This window comes from Pogoniulus pusillus, chromosome 29 (genome assembly GCF_015220805.1).
Source record: "Pogoniulus pusillus isolate bPogPus1 chromosome 29, bPogPus1.pri, whole genome shotgun sequence".
Lineage (NCBI taxonomy): Eukaryota > Metazoa > Chordata > Aves > Piciformes > Lybiidae > Pogoniulus > Pogoniulus pusillus.
The window spans coordinates 18,359,795-18,384,609 of NC_087292.1; the positions used below are offsets into that span (position 1 = coordinate 18,359,795).

At 52.1% G+C, this 24,815-nt stretch overlaps 1 long non-coding RNA gene across 2 annotated transcripts in view; it reads left to right on the forward strand.

Annotated features, from left to right (window-relative positions):
- The first annotated feature begins 3,631 nt into the window (after positions 1–3,631).
- LOC135188162 (uncharacterized) overlaps positions 3,632–24,815 on the forward strand; it is a 32,025-nt gene continuing 10,841 nt past the window's right edge. Inside the window, exons 1-2 of one of the 2 annotated variants that reach the window (XR_010307583.1) lie at positions 3,632–3,812; positions 18,880–21,399. This is a non-coding gene — a long non-coding RNA (uncharacterized LOC135188162). Of the gene's footprint in view, positions 3,813–18,879; positions 21,400–24,815 lie in introns of those variants that run through there. The other variant, XR_010307582.1, reaches the window with a different exon arrangement.

A 24,815-nucleotide genomic window follows, 5' to 3' on the forward strand; every position in this document is an offset into this window, starting at 1 on the left:
AAAATGACTTTTGTGTCTGACATTGGCATCACAAACCCTTGCGGGCAGCAAGGCTCCCTCTGTGCGTTGGTTTTGCTGCTCTGTGGTGCTGCTTTCCCTAAGATAACGCAATAAAAGTGTGTGGGGCAGGCAGAGGATGGCAACCAGGGCAGGGAGATGTGCAGTAAACAAAACGAATTCCACCTTCTCTGGAGAGCCTGGTGGTGTTTGGTGGATTTAAGGGAAAGGATTTGGGGGAGTCCTCACTCATGTCCCTTCCCTGCTGCCACTTTTCAGTAGTTGGTAGTAGGTTCATTTTACAGTAGTTGTGATTTCAGTACAGCTTCCCAGCTTCTTGTAACCCTTCTGTAGGCAAGGGTCAAAAAGATCCATGTTTTGATAGCCAGGAGGACTGACTGGTGGGGTTGAGCTTGAATTTCTTGCTGATGAAGGAGAGTCAATGTACTGCTGCTGAAAGCCTTGCCCTGAGCCCAGCCGTGCACACAGGCAGCAGCTCTGCAGCCTCCTCAGGGTCTCAGCTCACCAGCAGGGCTTTGGCTTTTCTCTAAGGCATTCATTTGGTGAAAGAGAGCCTGGGGAACCAGCCCAGCTGCTGCCTGCCAGCCCTCAGCCCCCGTGCAAAACAACAAAAAGGCACCCCTCAAACTTGGACGAGTTCCTGCCCTGCTTCCTTGTTTCCTCTTTTATAGACAGTGGAGAGTGTGTGTGTGTGTGGGGGGGGGGGGGGGGGGGGAGGTAAAAAAGAGATATTCTTTCTTCTGTTGAAAACAATACGGAAAGAGTCAGCTGCAGCCAGGTCCCAACAGGGAAGAGGCAACTCGATGTCGAGCTCCTGGCTGCAGCGAAATGGCAAATTCCAGAGCCGAGCTGGGGCTGCCAGGCTGGGCTGGGTGAAGTATCAACCCCCCCAAACCCTGCCCACAGAGCCAGCACTGGCAGCTTTAGCCAGTTGTGGAAGCACAACTGGTGCAAAAGAGTCATTTTAACCCAGCTAAACCACACTGATCTCAGAGGCAGGAGGGGCTCCTGCTGCCGCTCCCCCTCTGTTGTGGGGCACAGGGCATGCCCACGTTCACTGATCTTCCCTTGGCTCTTGTGCAAAGCCCAAAGCAGTGCTGCTGAGGGGCACTGGAAGGGCTGTCCAGCTGTCGGGCACTGAAGCAGTGCCGTGCCTGGGGTAAGGACTGGTACAAATGGATACCTCCACAGGATCAGTGATCGAGAAGAGCAGCAGTGGGCCAGGGGAGCACTTTCCTTCCTAAAGCCTTCCCTGTCTGCATTTCGAGGACCTTTTCCACCTGGATCAGTAACATGAAGGGACCTCGAGAAGGGGTTTATGAGGTTTTTCTGCATCCATCTCCAGTTTCAGCACCTTGGGGATATCTGCAGCCTCCAGCACTGCCTCTCGTGGCACCGGGACGTGAACTCCGGAAGCCCTGCTCCGGGTCCCAGATAGGGAAGCTGAGCACTCGAGTCAACACTTCACATTTATTGATGTCTTGCACAAACATTTACGGGGCCGTTTCCTCCCCCTCGGCAGGCAGAGAGCCAGCAAGCCTGCTAATTTATGGCATTTATTGACAGAAAGGTGTAATTGCTCCGTGTCGAGGCAGGAAGCGTGGGTGCTGCGGCACGGGGAAGGATGCCTGAGCCGAGAGCTCCGTGGGCAGCCTGAGAGGCTTTGGCAGCGGCTCCAGTTTCCACACAACAAAGCAGGGGTGCTGCTGATGTGCCAGCACTGGGACCCTAGGAGTGCTCAGGTCCCATGGCACTGGGCTCTGCTGTCCCTCCTCTTAGTTGTGCTTCCTCTTCATTGTCCTTCCTCCAGAAGCTCCACTGACTTTGAGAGGAGTAAAAGGAACAGTTTCAGGACCCGGTAAGGTTGCCAAGCTCCAGCCTGCATGGCATGGACACAGGCAGCATCTCTTGGACCTGCTGTCGAGGTTATTGGGCAGATACTGATGTCGCAAACTGAACTTCTGAGTTTGTGTCACCAGCCAGGGTCTCTCTGCACTGCACCTTCACCTATCCTCACATCGCCCCTACAGGGGCAGATCTCCCTGAAGCCTGGCACAGTCTGATCAATGTGTTGCCCTCTCACGTGTGCCTCATCACAGGGAAGAGAAAGTCACCAAAACATTTTGTCCCATAATTGTATTATGAAAAATGCAATAAAGTGCAGGCATTCTTGCAGTGCTTTGTCACTGGCATGTAAAAAATGAAATAAAAGAGCAGAGGCATTAATTTAAAGCAGGACCAATATTACAGGAGCTCTGTCTATGGCCAGAGCTTCAATCTTAATTTTAGTTCATTATCTCTTGCCTTATTAAGAAAGGTAAATCTGTTTTGTGTTTTCATTATTTCATTAGCTCAAGAAACCTCATCAGTAACCATGAAAGCTGCCAGCATAAATAGCACAATTTTCATATGTGAGATGGAATAATTTGCTTAAGCACCTATTCAGCAGAGGCTGGAGCTAACAATTAGCCAGAGCAGCGCGAATGGAAAATGAGTTACAATTGATTGTGTTTCAGTGCAAATGAGGTTTGCAACCTGCTAATTGCATTTCACGTACACAGCTGAGCCACAGTAAGCTGACATGAGACTCGGGACACCTCCTGAAAGCAGACTCTGCTTAGGAGAGGTACCAAATTTTTGTTTAATACGATATTTAAAACACAATTAAAGCAGCATGCTAATGATGCCCTCACTTCCCAGAGCTGGCTGCTGACATCTTCTTCTAGGCCCTACTCCCCAAACGACAAATTAAGGCATGCTTGGCAGGCTGAGGCTTCACATGCCCCAGAAGTGCTCTGATTCACTTCAGAGAGAGGGCTTTACGACAGTCACCACTTCAGTGCTTGTTTGGCCCATTCCTGCAGTGATCCTTGTGGCTGAGTTGATGACTAAAGCCAAGAGAGAGGCAGAGTAAACTCTGGCAGTCCATGCAGTGAACTGCACACCAGGACCAGTTCAATTCCACCTGTCAAAGAACCACCGAGGCAGGAAAGAAAGACTCAAGAGGCCAGTTGGTGCTCTCAGCTGCACTTTGGGAAGCCCTGGCAGAGGCAGCTTTTCTTGGTGGGGGTGCAGCACAGCACCAGGCTTGGTGCCCCTCTGCCCAGCCTCCCCATCACTGGTGAGCTGTGCTCACGTGCAGAAGAGCCCAGGCTGCATGCAGTGGATTTGGGATGTGCTGTGTTGACCACGTAGCTGGGAGCATGTTGGCTTAAAGCCTTCTCTCCCCTCCCAGCTCTCCCCAGCAGCTGTGAGCCCTCACCGGCAGGCAGCTCCACTTCTCCTGTCACGTGGTGACTTTGCAGCTTTTGCAGAGTATCTTTCATTACATTCTCTTTAATGTGTAATTATGGCCAGGAAAGGGATATGGCACAGCCAGCTCCTGATGTGTGGTGTTCTGAAATTGCTGACCTGCCTAACACCTGCGGGCAGGCTCTGAGCGAGTGCTTGGATGAGCAAAGGAGGGAAGCCAAACTTCAGATTCCCTGCAGGTGTGGAAGACAGAGGCACATTGGCTGGCAGCAGGGTGTGGTTGCATGATGTAAATTCTGCAGGTGAAAGTCTGATTTAAAAGGTTTCTGACGTGCCTGATGGTCCTTTCCCTGTCCCCAGCTTTTGTGCTTCCCTCTGTATGAATGTGGTTTATGTGGTTACTCCTTGGGTCCCAATTCAAATCAGAAGGGCAGCACAGTTCGGGCTAAACTGAAGCTAGGACGTTCAAGATGACATTTCATGGCCTCGGGAAAGCAGCGTTAGAGCGAAGAGGCTCTGCCCTCCCTCTGTGGTCGCAGCTGGTAAGTCAAGCAGGCTCGCCCAGCTGCCTGCATGGGGGTCTCTGTATGTCCAAGGCTAAGGTGTTTTAGTGCCTTGTCCACTCTGTCCTGGCTTGGCTTCACGTGGAGGACAAAATGCCATGCAAGAGCAGAGGGGAGCCAGCTTCTGTTTGTTACTTCCCACTGGTGAGCTTCTCCAAGTAGCTCTATTTGGAGGGCAGATGCTGTTAGTTGCAGCAGAGCTGCCCAGGGAGAGCTGTATGCTGTGAGGCAGGGCTACAGGAGCTGTGAGTCCTCTGCACACCAACTGCCCTTCATCTGCAGGGCTTGCTGAGACAAGGGCAAGGAGGTGTTTGTTCCTAGCAGCTCTGTGTGCACTGCAGAAATCCATCTGCTAACCAGAGGACCACCCACAGGTCATTGTTTTGGACCCTTGAACGGTAATTTTGTTTTATGGCTGTCCTGCAGTACAGACTCCACCAGGGCTCTGGGCTCTGGCACTTGCCCCTGCATTGAGCACCCCAATGGCCTGCGTGGCTCAGCCATCCAGGAAGCGTTTGGGGAGTTTTTAAAAGGAGAAGCCCTGAATTGTTTATGGAAAGCTCCTTGGATCTTCTTTTCCAGGAATGTGTTATTTATTGTGATGGTACCACAAAGGAGTAGGGAAGGAGCATGCCCCGAGGAGGAGAGGCTGAGCTCCCTGTGGTGTTTGCTGTCGTAACCAAGCATGGGGGTCTGGTTCTGATCTTCCTGGTGCTGGTGTAAATCAGGAGCAGAGTGTGCTCTTCTGGCTTAAGTGGTGCCCACATAGGAGTTGGCTGCTCTTGGCTGCTTCCTGGCTACAGGTTCTGACCTTGTCAGCCACAGAGCATGGTTCCAGCGCCCTGCTCCTGGCAGTAAGGTGACCTGACTGGATGCTGTGGGCCATTGTTCCCTTCTGCCACCCCTCAGCACCCACGTACCCAAGAGGTGCACAGAGAAGGAAGGCAGGAGCTCCTACTTGGTCGTGTTGGCAGGCCAGGTGTGAGGTGCATTTGAATTGGAGACTTGGGGCTCAGGCCTTTAAAACAGCTTTGCTGATCTCTGTACTCAAATGCCCACAGCCTGGCAGTCCTTGGCATGCCCACCAGTGACCTGGCCTGCTGCTGGCCACATTTGTGCAGCTGTTCCAGCCAGCTTCCCACTTGCTTTGCTGCAGACAGACTTGAGTTCTTCATCCCAAGGGAAAAGCTCAGGCTCCCTGCACCACCTGCCAGCAAAATGGGCTGCTGGGTGCAGTCACCTCCCAGGAGAGGCAGCTTGGCCTCAGGAAGGGAACTAACTGTGTAGGGCAGACTCACAGGCAAGGCCACCTCTGGGCCATCCTTGGCTTGGTCTGTGATCTGAGACCTCTCCTCAGCTGTTTCTCAGGCTGGACTGCTGACCCTTGTGCTGAAGGTGGGCTGCTTTGGACCCCTGCTGCAGCCGGGGTGGGGAGGATGCTTTGGCACATCTTTAGTGTTGTTCATTCTTTCTAAGGCTTTTAGGGAAGGGGTCTGAAAGGTGTCTGGCACCGAGTGGGCGTGAAAGGAGAATGTGGAGTAGTAAAAACATTCAGTGGTAAATGTGTGAGGGAAGGACAAACCTCAGCCCTTATTCTTGTCTGCCTGAAACAAGTGGGGTTGTTCCCTATTGCAATTCTATCCCCTAAGCCCAGGTGAGCCTTTCAGCCTCGGTGGCAGGAGGCTCCTTGGGAGAAGATGGTCCTGTTAGTGATGAGCTTGCTGGTGTGGCTGTTACACTGCAGCCTTGCAGGGCTCTTGCACTGCACACGGACAGGGACGGGCGTGGTGGGGCGGTGCCCCTGGACCGGTGTCCCCAAGCATGCGCAGGAAAGAGGGTAAAGGATGAAGCTGCTGCCTGGGACAGAAAGTTCAGCAGGGTGGGACCTTGCTCTGTGGCAGCTCTCCTGAGAGCCTCCTGCAGCCGCTGGGTGAGCAGCTTGTGAGCAGCTCTACTGGCAGTGGTGTCCCAGTAAAGGGACCAGGGATGTGCTCACTGGGCTTGCTCAGCTGTGTGAGCAGGAGGCTGCAGCCAAGGGAAAGGGCAGATCTGTGTGCTGGGGATGGGACATGGGCAAGGCAGGACAGTGTGCAAGGTGGCATCGCTCTCCCCAGAAGTTGAATTCCAGCCTCAGCAGCACTGCTGAGGCCACAGACTGGCTGCTTGCTTCCCTCCGCTGTGCTCTGGCTGCCGGGGATGTGAATGGTCACTTTTTCTGAGGGAGCTGCAAGGAGCCTCAGCTGAGGGCTCTATCTTGTCACTGACGCAGGGACAGGATTTTAGCAGGACAGCCACAAACATCAGCAGTGCCTTGCAGCTGATGGGGTGAGTTGGAGCTTGTAGCAAATGCCAGCGCTCTGCCAGCAGCTCCTGTTGGTATGAGAAAGATCACCTCATAATGCCTGTCACAGGGCATCCTCCTTCGCTCAGCTGCAGCAAGATGAGGGTTTCACTGTGCTGTGGCACTGCAGAGTCATGGAGATTAAAGGGCATTTGACTTCTTTTTATCCCCTGCAGGGCATTTTGTGTTTAAAAATGTCATTGCTAAGTACTTAAGGGCCCTGTCTTGCCACTACATTGTTTTTATTCCATGCCAGTGTCACCTCGTTGGTTTCTGGATGTAAGGCTGGAGGGTCCAACACACCATGGAAATTCTGAGGTTGGCTTTGAAATGGAATCTGGGATTCAGCTCATTTGTCGTCTTGGGGCCCTTCCAGCTGTGGTCACACTGTGTGTGTTCCTGTATGCAGGGAATGAAAATTCTGCCAGTTTGAGGTTTCTTCCTGGACTGATGACAAAGATCACTGCTGAGCCTGAGGTCCCATGGCTCATCTAATGTCAGGTGCCTTCAGGATTAGTCAGGGCAGATGTGGTTGCTAGGAAAAATGACTATTTGCATGAATATGGCTTTAAAAACTGTTGTATGACGAAGAGCTGCTTTTGGCATCTCCAGCAGAAAACACAGAGAAACAAGGGGAATACTTTGAAACTCTGGCTTGGTTCTGATTGGGTTTGTCTCCTTCCTGTCCTGCTATCTTGTTCCTCTGCTTTCACATGTTTGGGCAGTGCAGGGGCGAGGGAAGGCAGAGGAAGGGGCAGAGTGTGCAGGAGAGGCTGCAGATTTTCATTTTGAAATGGGAGAGGTTTTTTAATTAACCCAAACACTTAGGAGCTAAAAAAATATTAGGAAATGGCTTTCTCAGCCAGGCTTAGAAATTGCCAGCCAGCCTGAACTGCATGCCTGGAAAGCTGACAGCACAGCATTGCTGGGGCCTGCTGAGTTGATGCTCCCAAGCCATTGCTGAGAGCTGTGTATCATGGGAAGTGATTCCTCCTGAGGAGAAGCTTGGCCAGGCAGGGATCATCCAGGTGCTGTGAACACGGCTTGGGGGTGCTCTCTTTCCTCTGCCTCCAGCCCAGGGGCTGAGGCACATTCCACACTCCGGGGAGTGCAGTGCTTTCCAGGCTGCCAGTCTTACGCTGCTGCCAGCTGTGCTGCCCTCCCTCCAGCAAGGGACTGCATTCATTTTACTCTTGTGCACTGCAGAGACCTCCTGCAACTGAGAGGCAGGGGAGCAAAGTCAGACTTCACTGTCTGCTTTGGGATGTGCACCAGAGCAGACCATGGGGATCTCCTGTTCAAGCTTGGAAGATGTCCCTCAGTGGCCCAAATGTAGCTCTGGGCTACTGGGACACAGGAAGTTGCCAGAGTAGGACCAGTAGGGAGAAAAGGAAAGCAAACCTGTTGGTTTCACACAGCACTTTGTGGGTACTAACCGTTTGTGTGCCTTGTGTCCCTGCGCTGCCTCGGAGTGCAGATGTTGTGTGCTCACACGCAGCATCTCCCAGCTCTGCGCTCCAGGGTGTGAGCTGCAGGTGCTCTGTAGTGGCTTCTGATCTGCTTTGTCTGCTTGGCTGTGAGGCTGTGGCCGTGTGCACCTGACTACAGGGTGTAAGTAGTGTCTCCTGTGGCTGTGGAGGGTAGATGGCAATGCCCAATCTGCGTGCTGGGAGGACATAAAATGCATGTGAATAATTCTGCTAATTCCTTGGTTCAACTTCTGGACTTGGCTGGGAGATTGTTTTTCACAGTGTCTAAAGAAGGAAAAGGTGTAGTGGCTAATTCATGTGTGTCTGTGGAGCTCCAGCACACCCAAAATGTTCCTCCTCTCCAGTTTGTTCTTTACTTCACTGGGCAGTCTTAAAGTAGAAGATTTAGCTTCTGCAGGTGATGCTCTCACCTACTGCTGTGTTTTCTCTGGAGGGACACCAAGAGGACCATCACCACCACAGGGCCACTACCCATAGAAGGCCTGATTTGTAGCTTCTGTGTGGCCAGAGAGCAGCAAAGCAGCAGTGCCACAGGTACCTTGTGAAACTGGGGTCCTGTTGGGCAAGTTGCAGGCTGTTGTTCTGCCTGCCTGGACAGCAGCAGCTGCTGTCTGGAGCTGCCGGAGAGGGTTAAAGAGAAAGGTTCTGAATTCAATCCAAAGTGTCAATACCTAACTTTGTAACAAATGAAACATTTTTCAATTACTGGTAACATGAAACAAAAGAGTGGGAAATAGGAATGGGAATCTCTTTAGGTAGCCTGAAGGCCATTTCCAACAGGCGCTGTGCAGTGACTGAGCGGTGAACATTTTCGCATCACTCTTTTCCCCTGTGCCCATAATAGCATAAAATAAAAAGATTTTAGATAAGATTTCATTCAGTGAATCAATTGCAAAACCACACCGAGCCTTAGTGGGCATTCAGGCCTCAATCTAATGGAAACTTTTACGAGGATGTCAATGCTAAGTTGATTCCTATAGCGGAAAGCACATACACAGGATCCGATTACAGATGGAAACCTTTTGCTTTCTAAGAGACTCTGTTAACCCTTAAAGCACTCAACGTGCAAAGGGTTAGTAAGAAGTTGGTTGCTGAGTTGGAGGATGGTTTCTGTCTGACTGCTGCTCCTCCCATCAGCTCCTTTTCCATACTTCTCTGCACAGAAAAGAATGCTCTGCACCCCTGGTAATTGGCTGGCACACAGCAGCATGCAGTGAGAGTCACAGGAAGTGTCTGCCTAACAGATTGTAACCTTAAAGAGAGATAGTGTCTTGGAAATGGAAAGCAAGGAATAAAGGCTTTGTTAGACCTTATGCCAGGGAGGCCTCAATGGCTGGGGAATTTGTGAGGCAGGAATAGGACCAGCAGCAGCAGAAGTCAGAGAGGGTAAGAAGGGTCAGAGCATCACTTCCCAGAATGATTGCTGTCTGGGCTCCCCATGGACCAGGAGGCAGTGTTGGCACTCTGAGCACAGCATCTTGCAGTGCTCTAGTGGCAGACTAGGGAGCATACTCCAGGTTCTCAGCTCCACAAGGTCTGAGCAGCAGAAAAGCTTTACAGCAGTATTTAGAGCAGTTTGCCTGGGGCTGGGCTGTGCAGGTTTGGAGTTCTTCCATCACAGCCCATAGGAAGCTTTTCTTAATCTGTGTTGAATGTTTATTGGACTGACAGCACAGAAGCACTTTGCCTGCTGGGATCTCAGACGTGTGACTCCTGCTCCAAGTGACAAGCAAAGCTCAGGAGCTGAATTTTCTGAGGAGCTCATGAGTGAGAGCATCTGGAGGTAGATGTGTGTAGGCTTGCAACAGGCAGGGGAGTCTGCAGGGTGCATTTGCTGTGCTGCAGAAGAGGCAGCTGAGGTGTTACATCCACTTGAGCACTGTCTGTTTGCTTCTGCTGGGTCTTAGCTGCTTGATTTCACCCCCTCCTGCCATTGCACTGCCATGCTTTATGCCAGGCCTGTGCAGAACATGTAGAGGAGCCTCTGTCCCTAACTGTATTTACCCCTAAATGAAAAATCAAAGAGGTGTGGCTGGTGGTGAGCAAACTCTGCTGCCTTCCCACTTGCAGTCATGTCCAATGCATTTCCATAGCAGTAACCGATTCCTGGAGGAGCACAGCAGAAAAAAGGCCGTGGCAGAAGTGTTTATGAACCCAACTCTGAAGTGAAACCCTAGAGATGGAAACCCAACCACAAGCTTCAGATCTAGATCCAGGTTTCCAATGCCCCAAAGTTTCAGTGGGTTGAGATCCAGGCTGTTGTTTGAGCCCGGTGCAAAGCCAAGCCTGGTGTCTGCTCCATGCTCCTGAGAGCAGCTCCTCACTGCTCTGCTGAGCCTGCAGACAACAACCAAGCACAACCTGCCCTGGGCAGCCTGGCTGGGCTCTAGCAGAGGGGGTTCATCCCCCTGGAAGAGCTGAAAAGAGGCCCTGAGGCAGGGTGCTGGGCAGGCATGTGTGCCCCTGAGTGTGCGTGGGGAATTCCGGCTGTGAATTGCAGTGAAAGGCAAGAAGAATACAGGGTCAGAGCTCTTTTAATCTCCACTGATTCTGTTTGTGTTTAAGCTGTGGACATCTGAGACATGTGGGAATGTCAAAAATGCCTTCTGCAAGCCAAAAGTTCCCACTCAGCCCTTGTGTGTTTGGAAAGAATTTTATCTTTGTCCCCCAAGTCCAAGCTTGGTCTCAGATGCTGGGCAGAGAAATCTCCTGGTGCTCGCCCTTGCAGATAACTGTCGTTGCTAAGGGATCCCTCTGCTTACCAGTCACAGATCTCCAAGGACAGGAGCTTTGTGCTGCTGCAGCAGGAGAGAGGCCCCCAGGCAGGAGTGGTTGCCCCAGGCTGGGGGGTACTGGCAGACGCCACTGTTTTTTCCCTGAGGGAAGATGATGGATCAGACTCCTGCTGTTGCCCTGTGATTTGCCAGACCAACAGACACTCCGAGTTTGTGGGTAACACTTTGGTGCTGGAGATAGGACAAAGCAAAATGCAGCTCTAAGATTGGCTCTGCTCCCACCTCTGACTGCACTGAGGAGGGAGGGAGGCTCATGGGGGAGCTGTTGGCTTCCATGGGCAGTCCTTTGGATCACCTTTCCCATCTCTGCCTTTCTTTACCTGGACCATCTTCAGGTCAGCTTGTGCTCCTGTGCTTGGAATGAAGGCAAACCAATCTGCAGTGTCCCAGGTGTCCCAGGACCTCCTTTTCTCTTCCAAATGACTTGAGAGCCTTGTTGGGCCACTCGTCCAGCTTCACTTGGGCCAACTTATATGGCTCAGTTTTGTTGTTTGAAGCTTGGACAGTCCAGACACTGGTGTCCTGCCTTGGGTGTGCCAGCATCAAAGTCTCAGTCAGCACTCAATAAATAAGAGCAGAGAGGCTGCAGCTTCTGATGGGGAATGCTGGCAGCATCCTGGGCTAGGCTTTGGGGCAGTGCTGGAGCCTGCTGTTGCTGTGCACAGGGAGGGAACATCCTGCAGCCAGCAGCAGCTATATTTAGCAGATGGACAACTGCAGCAGCCGCTGGGGAGTGCTGAGATGGTGGTAACTGATACCCCGAAATGGGGGTCAGTAATTTGACCTTTCTGCTTGGCAGCCAAGCAACTGAGCCTTGTTGTTGTCTTTTTGGACAAATTGCAAGAGCAGAAGAGCTGCTGCCTGGTCAGAGAGGCTCTAATCAAATTGCTATAAATTACTAAACAAATTATTTACAACAAAACTGGGGAAGTTCACCTCAGGCAGGCTCCAGAGCTTGTGCTGAAGGAGCAGGCACAGCTGAGCTTTCCCCCACAGCACTGAAAACCAGCACAAATCCCGACAAAATGGAATTCAACCAGACATGTCCAGCCTGACTTCTCTCTCAAGTGTTCTTTGACTATTCTTTGTAATACTGTGAGGCAATCTATTTTAATCAGAAAGTGTTTGAGGGAGTGCAGCTACTCAGCTTTAAAGGGGGGACTGGAGGTGTCAGTTGCACTCAGCTTCTCAAACCAGCAGCCGGAGTCTTGGTGGCAATAACTGTCAACAGCAAAGCTTCCTTCCAACATGCTTCCATCCCAGGAGCTCTTCAGGTGATTGGAAAGGTCTTTGGGCCCACAAAAGATTGACCAGTAAAATATCTTTGGCAAGCCTCTTGCTGGGGATGGGCTGCAGCTGGGAGCGCACAGCCTGGTGACTCCCAGAGCCACAGCTCTTGCTAGGAAAGCCAAAAAGGGAGAGCAGTCCCCTGGAGCACTTGGGTGGCAGCCTCGTTCCCTCTGCTTGCAAAGCAAGGGCAGGGATGGAGCTGAAATCTGTACTTAGCTTCTGTGTGCTGCAGGGTAACTGCAGGCTGCACTGTGGAACTTAGAGACCAGGCTTAGAGGGCAGGAGGTCCTCATGCTCAGCTGTTCCACCCTGCACCATCCTCAGCCTTTAAACATGCAGCTAGCAAAGAAACCCCCGCTCAGTCCTATCTCTCGGGAGTGCCATGGGTGCCAGGTGTGCCAGGGGACTCTTGGGAGCAGCAGCATCTCCCCTTGCACTGCGTGCCTGCCACGCTGGCTTCTCACACTGCTCCTGGGGTTATTTATTTGCCTTCTCTCTTGTGTTTTGGGGCAACTTCAGCTCTGGTTTCTTGCAGGGCTCCCTGTGCTGCAGCAAATGCCTCTTCCCTGCCATTTGTTGCCTGGTTCATGAGCCCTGCCTGAGTGTCCCTTTGCTGAGCAGCCAAGCTCTGCAGGATGTAAGGCTTCCAGCTTGTTTTCTTTTCCTACCCTCCTGGCCCTGAGCCACGGAAATGCCATCACCTCCTCACCTGCAGCTCTCCCTTCTAATAGCTCTCACTGCAAATTAAAACCTGCACTCTGTTCTCAGGCATGGCAAGAATTTTGCAGCACTAGCACTGTAAAGAGGTGGCTTTGGTGCCAGCCAAGGACATGTCTTCAGATGTCCATCTTCTCCTTGGTTCCTCTCTGCTGCCTCTGCACAGGTGGACAAGCTGATTCCCTGTGGGTTTTTAAGGGGACATCACTGGGACAGGGGAAGTTCTACAGGGCAGTGGGCTGAGCTGGCTAACCTGCCTGCTGCCCTGTTGCAGGGGTGAAAAAGAAGTGACATCTGCTGTACAATTTCAGCATGTCCTGGCTAAGAGAGCTTCAGGATGTTTTTCCCTCATGGAAGGGCTAATGTGAGCCTGGAGAGGGCAGAGGTGGTGCCACAGCTCAGTGATTCTCTTGCATCTGCACACTGGCTGCTGCTGAGCATTTTACCTTCCTCCTTGGTAACCCAAGGAGGAGACTTGCAGTGAACAAGAGCAGGCTGCTGGTGGCTGAGCTGTGTTGTTGAATTATTGATGCAGAGAACCAGGACCGGGTTAGACTGCACTTGGGCTTGGAAAGCTTTTCTGTACCATGCTGGGCAGATATATGTTTGGATTCCCTTCTTGTTTATGTATTTCTCTTGGCCTCTGCAACTGTGTCTGCATTGTGATTAAAAAGTATTTAATTAACATACAAAAATAAAATTAAAAAGTGTAATAGTTATTGTAAAAATAAAACTGTACCAAACCACTCAGGCAAACAGCCCCCTGGGGACCTGGTAAGCCTGGAAAAGCTGGGAAAATACAACTACAACTCTAACAACTTCTCCCAGGAGGGGTACAACCAGCTAGGAAAATAAAACCCACCATCTACTGCAGCCAGCAACCACCCTGAGGGGGCACCAAGGCAGGGGAAAGAAAGTGCACACCCAAAGCTAAAGCAAGCAAAGGGCTTTCCCCCCATATCTGCACCCAAGGCTGAGAGTCACCAGCCACTGCCTGGGGCTGCAGTGTTAGGAGACGCAGAGGTGGACTTAAGGGCCCCTGAGCCGTGAAGCACATCCCCCCTGAGAGCCAGCTGCCCGTGGCAGAGCTGGGCAGTCCCTGGGTCAGAGTCTCAGCATCAGCTGGTTCTAATTCGCTGCTCTTGTTTTCAGCTGGCCTCTTGGCTGCAGTGGTGAGGAGCCCTGCTGCAGTGGCACAGCCCTTGCAAGCACAGAAATGTTGTGCCCCAGATTCTTGCAGTCTGCCAACAAATCTCTTTTGGCAGGCAGCAGCACCTGACAGTGCTTTAAGAGCTGTGTGGGACCAGAAGGCTGCTGAACAGCAGTGGTGTTGAACCCCCAGGCAGAGAGGGGCAGCATCACCCCCAGGTGCCCGAGGGCAGCTGAAGGAGTCTAGGTCAGGGCCCCTCTCAGACCAGACCTTAGCTCTTGCACACCAGCAGTGCTTTGCTCTCTGCAGCCTTGTTTTCATCAGCTTTATTTCCAGCCAGTTCTTTCCTGTCCTGCTGCTAGGTGGGGTTCAAATGCTTGAATGAGCGAGGCTGAGACAGGGGAGGGCTGGGTCGGGGAGATGTGCCTGGCAGTGAGTCTGGTATGCTGTGGGGCTGGGCATTGTCATTAGCTCTCAAAGGCCCTGCCTTGTCCAGAGCCCTTTGAGAGCCCTCTGCTTCCTGGGCCTCCCTGTCCTGAGTGTTTCTGTTGGCCAAAGGTTCCTGGTACATCCCAGGGGACCACAGCTCTGCTGCCCAGGGGAGCTGCAGCACCTGGGTGTGGGTCGTGAGGAGCTCTGTCTGGGGTGGAAGGGACATGGAGGCAGTGAGGAGATGCTTCAAACGCAGGGCGTGGCAGCTGGAGTCCAACAGGCAGCTGAGCTGGGGACTGTTTCTGTGGGCAGAGGGAATCTCCAGAGCACTCTGCCTACAAGTGCCTCTCAGGTCACTACTTCTGCCCTTTGCAGTGCCCAGAAGCTCACCAATGCATCTTCCTGAAGTGAGTGAATTAAACCCAGCTTAGACCCAAACACACAAACCCTTCTAAGTTGCTATGGCCATAATTCCACTCTCTTTAAAAGAAAAACCCAACAAGTGTAAATTCCTCATGTCCAGCCACTTTTTATGGATCCCCTCAGTGCTTTTGTGAGTTGCAAGGTCCTTGGGCCCCAGCCACAAATACCAAGTTTGTAGCAACTGAATTATTTTCGTGATTAAAGACAGTAAAGGCTTTACAGGCTTTTCCCCCTCTCTTGGTTGCAGTTGTCTTGAGCTCTGTTGTATTTCACAGAAAATGAGATGGGAATTCATGCCAAAGCAAAAGGTTCATTTCAAACACACAGTAGAATTGTGAATAGAGTGGCAGGAGGTTAGGCTGTGTTTTTCTGCTGGCAGCCCTGGAAGCAGAGTCAAGGACGCATCACCTCTGCTCCTGCTGGGGGACCCAGCATTAACTTGGCTTTCCCCTGCAGAAAGGGACATCATCTGCCTGTGCCCAGCCCTCTTCTCTCCACCACCTGCACTGGGGGTTCTGTTGTGCTTTGTTCCTTCACCACAGCCTCTGGACAGACCTGGTGCTATTGGTTTGTTTTTACAACCTTTTCCGAAGGCTGGCATGGCTTTATGGAAAGGCTCAAGGAGGCACCTGCATGATTGGGTCAGTGAAGCTGGTGAGGGGTCTAGAGCACAGCCCTGTGAGGAGAGGCTGAGGGAGCTGGGGGGGTGCAGCCTGCAGCAGAGGAGGCTCAGGGCAGAGCTCATTGCTGTCTGCAGCTGCCTTCAGGGAGGCTGTAGCCAGGTGGGGTTGGGCTCTACTGCCAGGCAAGCAGCAACAGAACAAGGGGACCCAGCCTCAAGCTGTGCCAGGGGAGTTCTAGGCTGGATGGTAGGAGGAAGTTGTAGGCAGAGAGAGTGATTGGCACTGGAATGGGCTGCCCAGGGAGGTGGTGGAGTCACCATACCTGCAGGTGTTGAAGCAAAGCCTGGCTGGGGCACTTAGTGCCATGGTCTGGTTAATTGGACAGGGCTGGGTTATTGCACTGGATGAGCTTGGAGGTCTCTTCTAACCTAGTTGGTTCTATGATGGCTGAGTACAGAACTGGGTGAGCCAGCCTTGATGAAGGAAGAACCTTCTTGGAGGGCTGACCAAAGCAAATCAATCATTTGATAGAATCATAGAACCAGTCAGGGTTGGAAGGGACCACAACGGTCATCCAGTTCCACTCCCCTGCCATGGGCAGGGACACCTCACACTAGACCAGGCTGTCTAGAGCCTCAGCCAGCCTGGCCTTAAACACATCCAGGGATGAGGCTTCCACCACCTCCCTGGGCAACCCCTGCCAGGCTCTTGCCACCTTCATGCTGAAGAACTTTTCCTAACCTCCAGGCTGAATCTCCCCACCTCCAGCTTTGTTCCATTCCCCCTGAGTCCTCTCACTACCTGACAGCCTCTAAAGTCCCTCCCTAGCTTTCTTGTAGCCCCCTTAAGATACTGAACCATTTGGTGGTTAATGTTGGCATTTATTCCTGCAGCCTTGGGCATTTCCTGGTGCTGGGCCAGGCTGGAAGCTGTGCAGCAGGTGCTGGAAAGCTTGTGTAGAAGTAGCTAAAGCCTGGCAGTCCCCTGGGGCTTGACATCAGCCTGCAGGGAGTGAGCCGGAGCTGGGAAGCTCTGGAAGAGCATCCGTCAGGCACGGCCACATCCTTTCCAGCCAGGTGCTACATTTGGCCTCCCTGCTATGAGCTACTAGTGAGCAGAGATTTATGAGCCAGCCCCGTGATAGATGGCATCTGATCCTAGTCCTGATGGCTCACAAGATCTTGGCTCTTGAACTGTTTCTGATCCCTTGGCCTAGCAATGCTGCTCTGGCATGGCTCCAGGGCAGAATTTAGCAGTCCTGCAGCTCAGGCCAGTAAAACATTTTTTTAACTACTGACAAATGTGATCTTCCTTTGCTCCTTACCCTTGCTTTACTTCCATTTATTTTCCTGTCACTGAGCTCCCTCCTTACTCCTCGTTCAAGCTGTTCATGAACCTTGCTGAATTTCTGCAGCCTTTTCTTTTCTGTTCCTTTTTTCTTCAGGCTGAAACTTTGGTCTGGCCCTATAATTACAGCATTATTAATGTATTTTTATCGTTGTTAATTATTTTTACATGCTGAAATTGATTCAATATGCCTGGAGCTGCCATGCTGGAACATGCCTTGATTCTCGTCCAAGCTGGAGCCCTTGTGCACCGAACGCGGAGAGTTCCAATGGCTTTAAATCACTGCAAACCTCTCTGAGCGATTTAGGTTATTGGAGTGCAGTCAAGTTTTTATAAGCCCTCGAATGTGAACCCTGCTCAGATTCTGGGCCTGCACAGTGCAGCAAGATGTGAAATGATTTGAGTGCTCGACATGCTTCCTAAGCCCCTGGCTGGCTGGGGACTCCTCGGGCAGCTGGGGCAGGGCAGCGTGCAGGGCCTTGTCTGGTAGGAACTGCCACATTTTAAAGATGCTTCTAATGCCTTTAAATTGAAACATTCCTGCTTCGTTTAAGGGACCTGGGGCAGAGCTTTCTGTGTGGCTTGGAGGATCAGCAGTGCGATGCTCTTCATCCTGGGGCTGATGGATTGGCTTCCACACAAGGTCAGCCTGAAGGCAAGCCATCACCAGCTGCTCTCTGGTCCCAGCAGAGCTGTGCTCTCTGCCAGGACCCCAGATGTTGGGTGAGCAGAGGGCTGAACCCTCAGCTCCTAAGTCTGAGTCAGGTGATGTCCGTGCTGATCCTTGCTGAGCAGTGTCTGTGCCCAGGCTACCCCCTGGGTGTGCTGCCAGCCCTGGGGAACAGCTGACACACCCGAGGCTGAGGGCTGGATGTGGTGAAACTTTTCAGCTCCATTTCATTTGAAAAGGTCCACAGTCAGGAAAAAGTGATGAGACTGTAAGGGAGAGGATCAGCATGAGAGGATGGCCATGTGGTGGAGGGAGGGGAGCAACCTGAGTGTGAGAGCACGGCAGAAGGGCTCCCTCTCGCCTGACTCTCAGCTCCATTGAACTTTCCTGGAACCCTTTCATCAGAGGCACTGAATGCAGAGTCCTGAGACACTTGATGGAGCTTGAACTCTGAAAGCTGCCTGAATTCTTTAAGCTGTGCCCAGCATGATTTCTGCTGCCCCCATCCACTGCAGGCTCAGCAAGCGAGTGCAAAATCTTCTGAAAGCTAAGACTGGTCTTAGAGCAGAGGTACTGCTGCAGAGCAGGGCCAGGCACAGCTCTGGGTGCTCGCTTCAGGGCTGGGTGGACTCCACTGCCCTGCAAAATATTTGCTCATTTCAGGTTTTATGCCTACCATGCCCATAGCAGGTCCTTGTCCTTGCAGGCAGTGCTGAGCCCTTTCATCACGAGGCAGCTGCTGAGCAAGTTGCTGTAGCTGAGAGCTGTGCCTTGCTGAATTGTTTAATGGGGTTTGGCATTGCCAGGTCTGTGTCATGTGTATAGGTACCTGTGCAGTACAGCATCTAAGGTTTGGAGACACAGGACTGACTCCTGCTGCTCCTACTCAGTCAATAATGGCAGCCTTGAGACCCATGCTGAAGGTCTCAAGTGCTGAGTGCTGAGGAGCCTAGAAAGTTCAGATGCTTTTGGTCGTGTGCCTGCATGGACTGAGGAGCCTCAGTCTGCTGAAGAGGTAGTTCTTAGATCCTGGTGACCTAAATGTAAACCCAGAGTAACCTCAAATAAAAGAGGGAGCCCTGAGTTGCCACATCCCTCAGCGAGGGCAGAGTTAGGCCCACAGTGCTGCTCCGGGGATGGCTCTGGCCACCACCTGCACGGTGCGGCAAAGGCGCGCTGGAGGGGCAGGTCCTGCCGTCTGAACCAGCACATAATGCTCCCTAAAACCTCCTTTATTAAAAACGTATAGAGACCAGCATTAAACACACAAACAGCCCTGTTAATTAGATTATAGAGTTAATGTGCGCTGCAGCTATGACTTACTGCAGAGCTACCAACCATGAAAGCACATTTTGATCATTCCAGGCTGTAATCCCCACTTAATCCATTCCCAGTCTGTCAATCAGTGGAATACAATCAGCATATTTATGATCACATCAGACCAGAGATCTGGAATAATTTAGCAACTTTGCAGAGCTGAATCCAGAAAAGAAGGGGGAGGAAAAATTGTTTCCATTGGCAAAATGAACCAGTGCCAGGAAAAACATTATTGTTGACTTGGCCCATGTAATTGAATTTTCTGCTCAGGAGTAACTTACAAACCAGCAGCGAGGAGAAATTATCAATACTGGGAACTCTCACAAGAGCAAGGCAGAGGAGTTTTACCTGGCACAGCACCCTTCAGACCATGCTTTGCTTTTCTGCTTTTCTTTCTTCTTCCCTTTTTTTTTTTTTCTTTAATAGTGCTGTGGCTTTTTTCCCCTCCCAGCTTTTGCCATCATGAAATGATTCAGATCAGCAGAGCAGCAGGAAAAAGCATCCCTTTCTTGGGCCCCTTACCTCCTGAGATCCACCACAGTCCCTGCTCCTGTGATCACAGGCACCTCCCAGTAAGAGCCTTGTCTTTGGACAGGGGAGACCTGAGCATGGTTGGGACTCCCCACCCCCTGCCCGGGCTGGGGAAGGCTTTAGGACCCCTGCTGCTTCGGAGGTTCGTGCCAGGGAACCTCTGCGGGAGGGCTGCAGTCTGAGAGCCAAACGTGGCAGCAGTGCTGGTGTCCTGCAGGTGTGGGACGCCTCTTGTAGCAGACAAGACCTGGGGATGGGGATCTCTGGGGGACTGCAGGGGCTGTCTCTTGGGTTACTGCAGTGCCACTCAGCTGCGAAAACACTTTCCATGGAAAGAAATTAAGAAACAGGGAAGGTTGGGAAGATGCATCAGGAAGGAGGGGGAGGACCTGAGAAACCAGACGGCAAAGAGTGCTGGGCAGCCTGGAGTGGGAGGGAGCTGAAAGAAGCTTTGCAGATGGGACATACAACCTCTCTTCTTGCTTTGCATCCAGCCCAGGATAATCCTCCTGCATCGAGCCCCGAGCGCAGCTCTCAGTGACAGGCTGCAGTGAATAGCTTCCATCATGGACACTGTACTCTCAGAGAGAGAAATGCAGCTCACAGGCTGTGCTGGCACCTTCTGTGCAGCTGATCACAGCAGGGGTGGAGTTCTTGTCTGTTTAGCCACCCAGATCTGGTGTTTGGTCACCCAAAGCAGCACCAAAGGCCTTGATCAGGCCATTGCTGCCCTGAGTAAGGTGAAGCAATATAATGAAGACTTTTGCCCCCAGCTGATGTGCAGCCCCTCTGATCAAGGACAGCCAGGCAGTGGCTCTCCTCCCGAGCCTGGATGGCTGTCAGCACACGCTGCACACTTTGGCATTTGGTTGTGATTTGGACCTCTGCCTGGATGGCAAAGGGATGGATTCCAAAACGTGTCTCTCCCACGAGCTTCGATGCTTGGAGCTGTGCTGAGCTTCCCAAGTCCCAGCTGGCTTTCTGGCAATCTCTCCCCCTCTCAGCTCAGAAGGAGATCATGCTCAAAGGACGAGCTTGCTGGGCTCTGGATGTGGCATCTTCTCCTCGGTTTATCACCTCAGCCTTAGGAAAAATCTCAACAACATTCTCAATACAAGAAGTGAGCAAATATTTGTCAGGGTTTGGTTTTGGGATGTTTCTGGTGGGTATTACAAGAGAAATACAAGCTAGAAAAGGGCAGGCTCATCAATAGTCCCTTCAGGATGCCAGAGCCATGTGACAGATTCAGTCAGCTCTGGTAGCAATGAAGTCCTTGGAATGGAGCATTGTCAGGGGATTAGTCTTCTGCTTGCAGAAGGAATGCCCTGGCAGTTAGCTAGCAGCACGGTGCCCTGGTCTTGCTGACAGTGCTCTGTGTCACTGGTGCTGCCTGTGATGCAGCTTCTGTTCAGCCGTGAGCTGTTTCCATCCAAGCTTTCCCTTCTGTGAGACCTTTTCCTTCATGCTGTTACAGGTACTGGAGCAGCCCTCCACAGCCCTGCGAGCTGAGTCTGCAGTGAGGCTGTGAAGGGAGCCTTAAAGAGCGAAGTGGCCACCAGCTCTGGAGCCTCTGTAGTGTGAGAGGGCTGCTGGCTGGAGAGCTGGAGAGTGTCAGCTGCAGTTTGTTTCTGTCAGGGTAATGTGGTAGTTGTACACATGCCACTCTCCCAGGAATGTGAACGCTTCGTTAGCTCTGTCCCTGTCCTGGAAAACCCAATATGGCACAAATAAAGTGCGGTAAATGGCTTCATGGAAAGCAGATGTGGGTGGAAGCCTAGACTCCTACCAAGGCTAAAGGGGACTTCAAAGACTGAAAGAGCAAGCTGAACAAAATATTCAACTGTGCCAAATTTTCACTGTTCTTGATGAAAGAGCAAAAGTGAGGAGGAGGGGAAAAAAATCTGGCTCCTTGTTTTAATTTTCTACTAGCCTAGGGCAAGACTTTTAGAAGGAATAAATTACAAGCAAAGAGGGAGAGAGGCTGAATGGAACAACTGCTGAACAAAGGGCATTCTTGGAAGGGCCTGGGTTCAGAGAACCTAGAAGTTGTCAGCTCAGTTATCAGGAGGTCATCTTCCTCCCCACTGCTTTTGAGCAATGCCATGGCTCCACATGAGCCGGCTGCACACAGATGCTGTCACTGCACAGTGGCGGTGGCTGCCTGGAAAGTGTCCTCTGCAGAAGCATCCTGTAGCTCAGCCAAAGGGAGAAGGCTTTGAAAACTGGGCAGCAGATGTGGATGCAACATAAATGATTGCAACCTTTAAAGCTGTTTTCCAGAAGAAGCCATTTGGGCTGGACCTGGGAACGGTGCAAAATGTGGATGATGGTATTCAAGAGGATAGAACGTGCCAAATCTGAAAGCCAGGATAATTCATTCCTGTTGGTTTGGGTATCATGTACTACACAAGGATAAAAAACCAACCTACCATGCACAAAATCTGAGATTCTTCTCTTTATTCCTCAGATATTGCGTGGGAGTAAAGGCTCTGACTTAGCCAGATCTGGTCAGAAAATGGAAGAGAAGCATACGGAACTGAAGCCATGTTGCTTGTGGTGGCTTCATGAAATGATGCTTCAGCTGTTTAGGGCCTCTTCCCCCCTAATTCCTTCCAAACTGCCCCACAGAATCCATCCCTGGTAAAGATTTTACTGGCCCAGCCTCACTGGTGAGAGCTGTGAAGCTGTAACTATCTTGACCAGCAAGCACCTCTGTTGTGGGTGCAACTTAGGATGCTCAAGTCTGCACTTCCCTCACTCCTCCTAGGAGTAAGTTGCTGGGGAGTTAGCATCTCCGTGGCCAGGGAGGTGTGATCTGAGCCATGCTATCTGAGCCAAATTCCATTCTCCCCGTTTTCCTTCTGTCTCATACTTCCTCCTCCAGCTCCTAAAAGGGAGATACCTTTTAAGTGATATTAATCCACTCTTAGTTGCACAAGTCAAAGCTTAATCCACATAGGTGCTTCTTATGAGTGCAGATGGCAATGAGCTAATGGCTTGCAGAAGTCCTTTTGCAGAGGGACACATAGCTGTAAATCAGCTGTGAGACCTCAAGGCACATTTCCCAAGCACGATTGTGTTGCTGTGTCTGAAAAGAATTAGGTTTGCTTGACTCTGGGCCAGACTGCCTAAGGATTCCCCACGCTGTAATGAGCTGCTGGTGACTTGCTCAGTGGGTTAGGTCTGACTATGGGGGGGAAGGGGTGTTAAATTTTGATGGTGTAGTTTTGTAGTGGTCAAACAGCATAGGGAAAAAAGAAAGTAATGCCACCGAAGTTGGGCGAGCAGTGGTAAAGGAGCAGTAAGCCCTGGCGCTTCCCGAGTGCTCAGCTAGACTTATCACTGCGTTTGCTGCAGTAGCCCAAATACCAGCCTGTGTTTGTGTGCCGCTGCCTGCTGGAGCCCTCGACCTCAGCCTGCCCTTCTCTCCCTCCGTGCTGACAGTAAGTGAAGAAATGCTGAACGCATTCATCTGCCCTAGCTCCTTTTGAAGTCCACCACTAAAAGCTCTATTGTTTTATTAGCTGTTAATGCGGCACGGGGGAATTCGGCTGCGCACAGCGGAGCTGGGGTGCGGGGGGAGCCCTTCCTGGTGATTTGTCACTCTCAGATGTGTGCCACACCGCTCTGCAGACACGCTGGCGAGCTGCAGCCGCTGCTCAGGGCCGGAGCTGCCCGGTGCGGGGAGCTCCCACCGCCACCGGCTGGGATGCCGGGGCTGGAGCGGCTGCGGGAGCAGGACGGGCAGAGGGCACACACCTCGGTACCCTCTGCTGCGTGATCTGCAGGTCACCGCCAAGTTAAAGGTCGCGGGCCCCTGCCAGGAGCCAGCTTTGCTGGGTGCTGCCGCAGAGCTTGTCGGAGCAGGCAAGCTGGGGCAGGTTTTGGACAGGAGGTGGCTGTGGGTGGCCAGACCAGAGGTGCTCTGAGTTGGGGTTTGGTGGCAAATGCTTGCAGGCAGCTAAGCTCCATCGCTCTGCTGCCCCTCCTCTGGCTCGTGGCTCACGTTGCTGCCTCGTGGGGCCTCTTCCAGCACCAGCAGCACTCAGTGCTGTGCCCACGGGCCAGGGAGACAGGCTGGTGGCCCTTAGCGGTGATCCAGTGTCTGAACACAACAGCTTCCCAACTAAAGCAGACCCGTGCCGGGAATGCCGACAGCTACAAGATGAGGCTTGTCTTTCCCCACACCCCCTGCGGGGGCGAGGGCTTAGTGATCCATAGTAGTGCTGCGCCTGCTGCCTTCTCCTCTCGGCTTCCAGCTCTGTATCTCCCCTCTCTCCCGAGATGGGGGGACCTGTAGAGGGAACTTGCTGGCATGTCGCTTGCTGGGCAGAGGTGCACTTGGCAACTGAGAGCTGAGAGCTGGGCACAGCACGCTTGCGTGCCAAGGAAATGAAGCGCAGGCTGCCTCGGGCTGCCCAGGGCCCGGCGCTGCTAGCAGGTACAGAGGATCTCCCCACAAGCCATCCATCACTGGGTGCTGGGAGCACAATGCAGTTGATGGTAGGAGCTGTGTCCTGGTAAACACAAACAGGAAGGTGAGTTCAGCCTCCTGGCCACGGCTGCCTGCAGGCTGCCTTCGTGTTTGCTTTGCTTTGGTCTGATTGCTTCCCACTAGCTCAGCTTGATCAGTCTATCACCAGAACCTTTCTTCCCATCCCTTCTTCCCGGTGCCTTCTGTGGCGATAGAGCTAAGTCAATGGAAGTTCAAACCTCTGTCTTATTTCTCCAGTCACCTGATGAAGCTGAAGAACTCGACTGGGGCAGCTTTGGGGTTTGCATAAGCGCTTAGCTGGACTGCAGAGTGTGCCTTGTGCCATGGGGCACTGGTGAATGCTTTGCTGTGATGGAAAGCTGCTGCTGTTTGCTCTTGCAAACAGGGAAATGAGTGCCCCAGCAGTTTCCCATGGCAGAAAGGTGAGGGGTCATGAGGAGCTTGTTCGCTAACATCCATAGCAGGGGAGTGTGCAATCGATTTGATCTGCCATGCCCTCACCTCTGGGCCAGGACACAGCAGGGCAGCCCCGGAGCAGAGGGGAGAGAGCACATCAATGCTGGGATCAGCATCGACTTTTGTTAGGGTAATTTTAAATTCAGTGCCTTACAAGCACACTCTGCAGTGGTAGAAAATAGCTCCCACTGTAAGGTCCTGATTCAGCAAATTACCACCTGTGTGCCCTCCCTGCACGTGGTGTGAGATGTCTCCCTGTGCCGAAGCCTTTTTAAGGCTTGTCGTTGGTGCTGGCAGCTGTGCCCAGAGGTAAGCTTGCAGGGCTGTCAGCGTAGAGCTGAACTCAACGCACAGAGCACACTGAGCTGCTCTTCAATAGCTTGAAAACCAGTGACACTTACACTCCCTGGCAGTGTCAGGAGGAGCACTTGTGACACTAGCACCGGCACCCCGGAACCACTTTGGGCCAATGTAAATCTTTGCAAACACCACAAAATGCAGCAATGCTGAAACGATTCAGTTATTTACCACAACTGAGTTCTTCTCTTTTGTTTTGAAAACCCAAGCAGTGCTACCAATTAATAAGCACAGTGCATGACCAAGAGCATTACCAAGTGTACAGGCTGGCCACATGCAGACTGGGTAGCTGGAGCTGTTCTGGAGAGTACCTGGCACAGTGCTGGGAGGGACCTGATGTGCACCCATGACTGCTGCGACCCCCCTGCGAATCCCAGCCCCCTTTGGAGCAGGTAACCACACACTGCTGTGGAGAGAGACTTACCCCTGACACTCCTTTAGTAATGAATGGTTTCTGAGCTGCTGTGGGGCAACACAGGCTGCTCCACTGCACTTCTGGGCTAGCAAAGTGTGTCTGGGACACCCTGCTTGACACCAGCAGGAAAAGG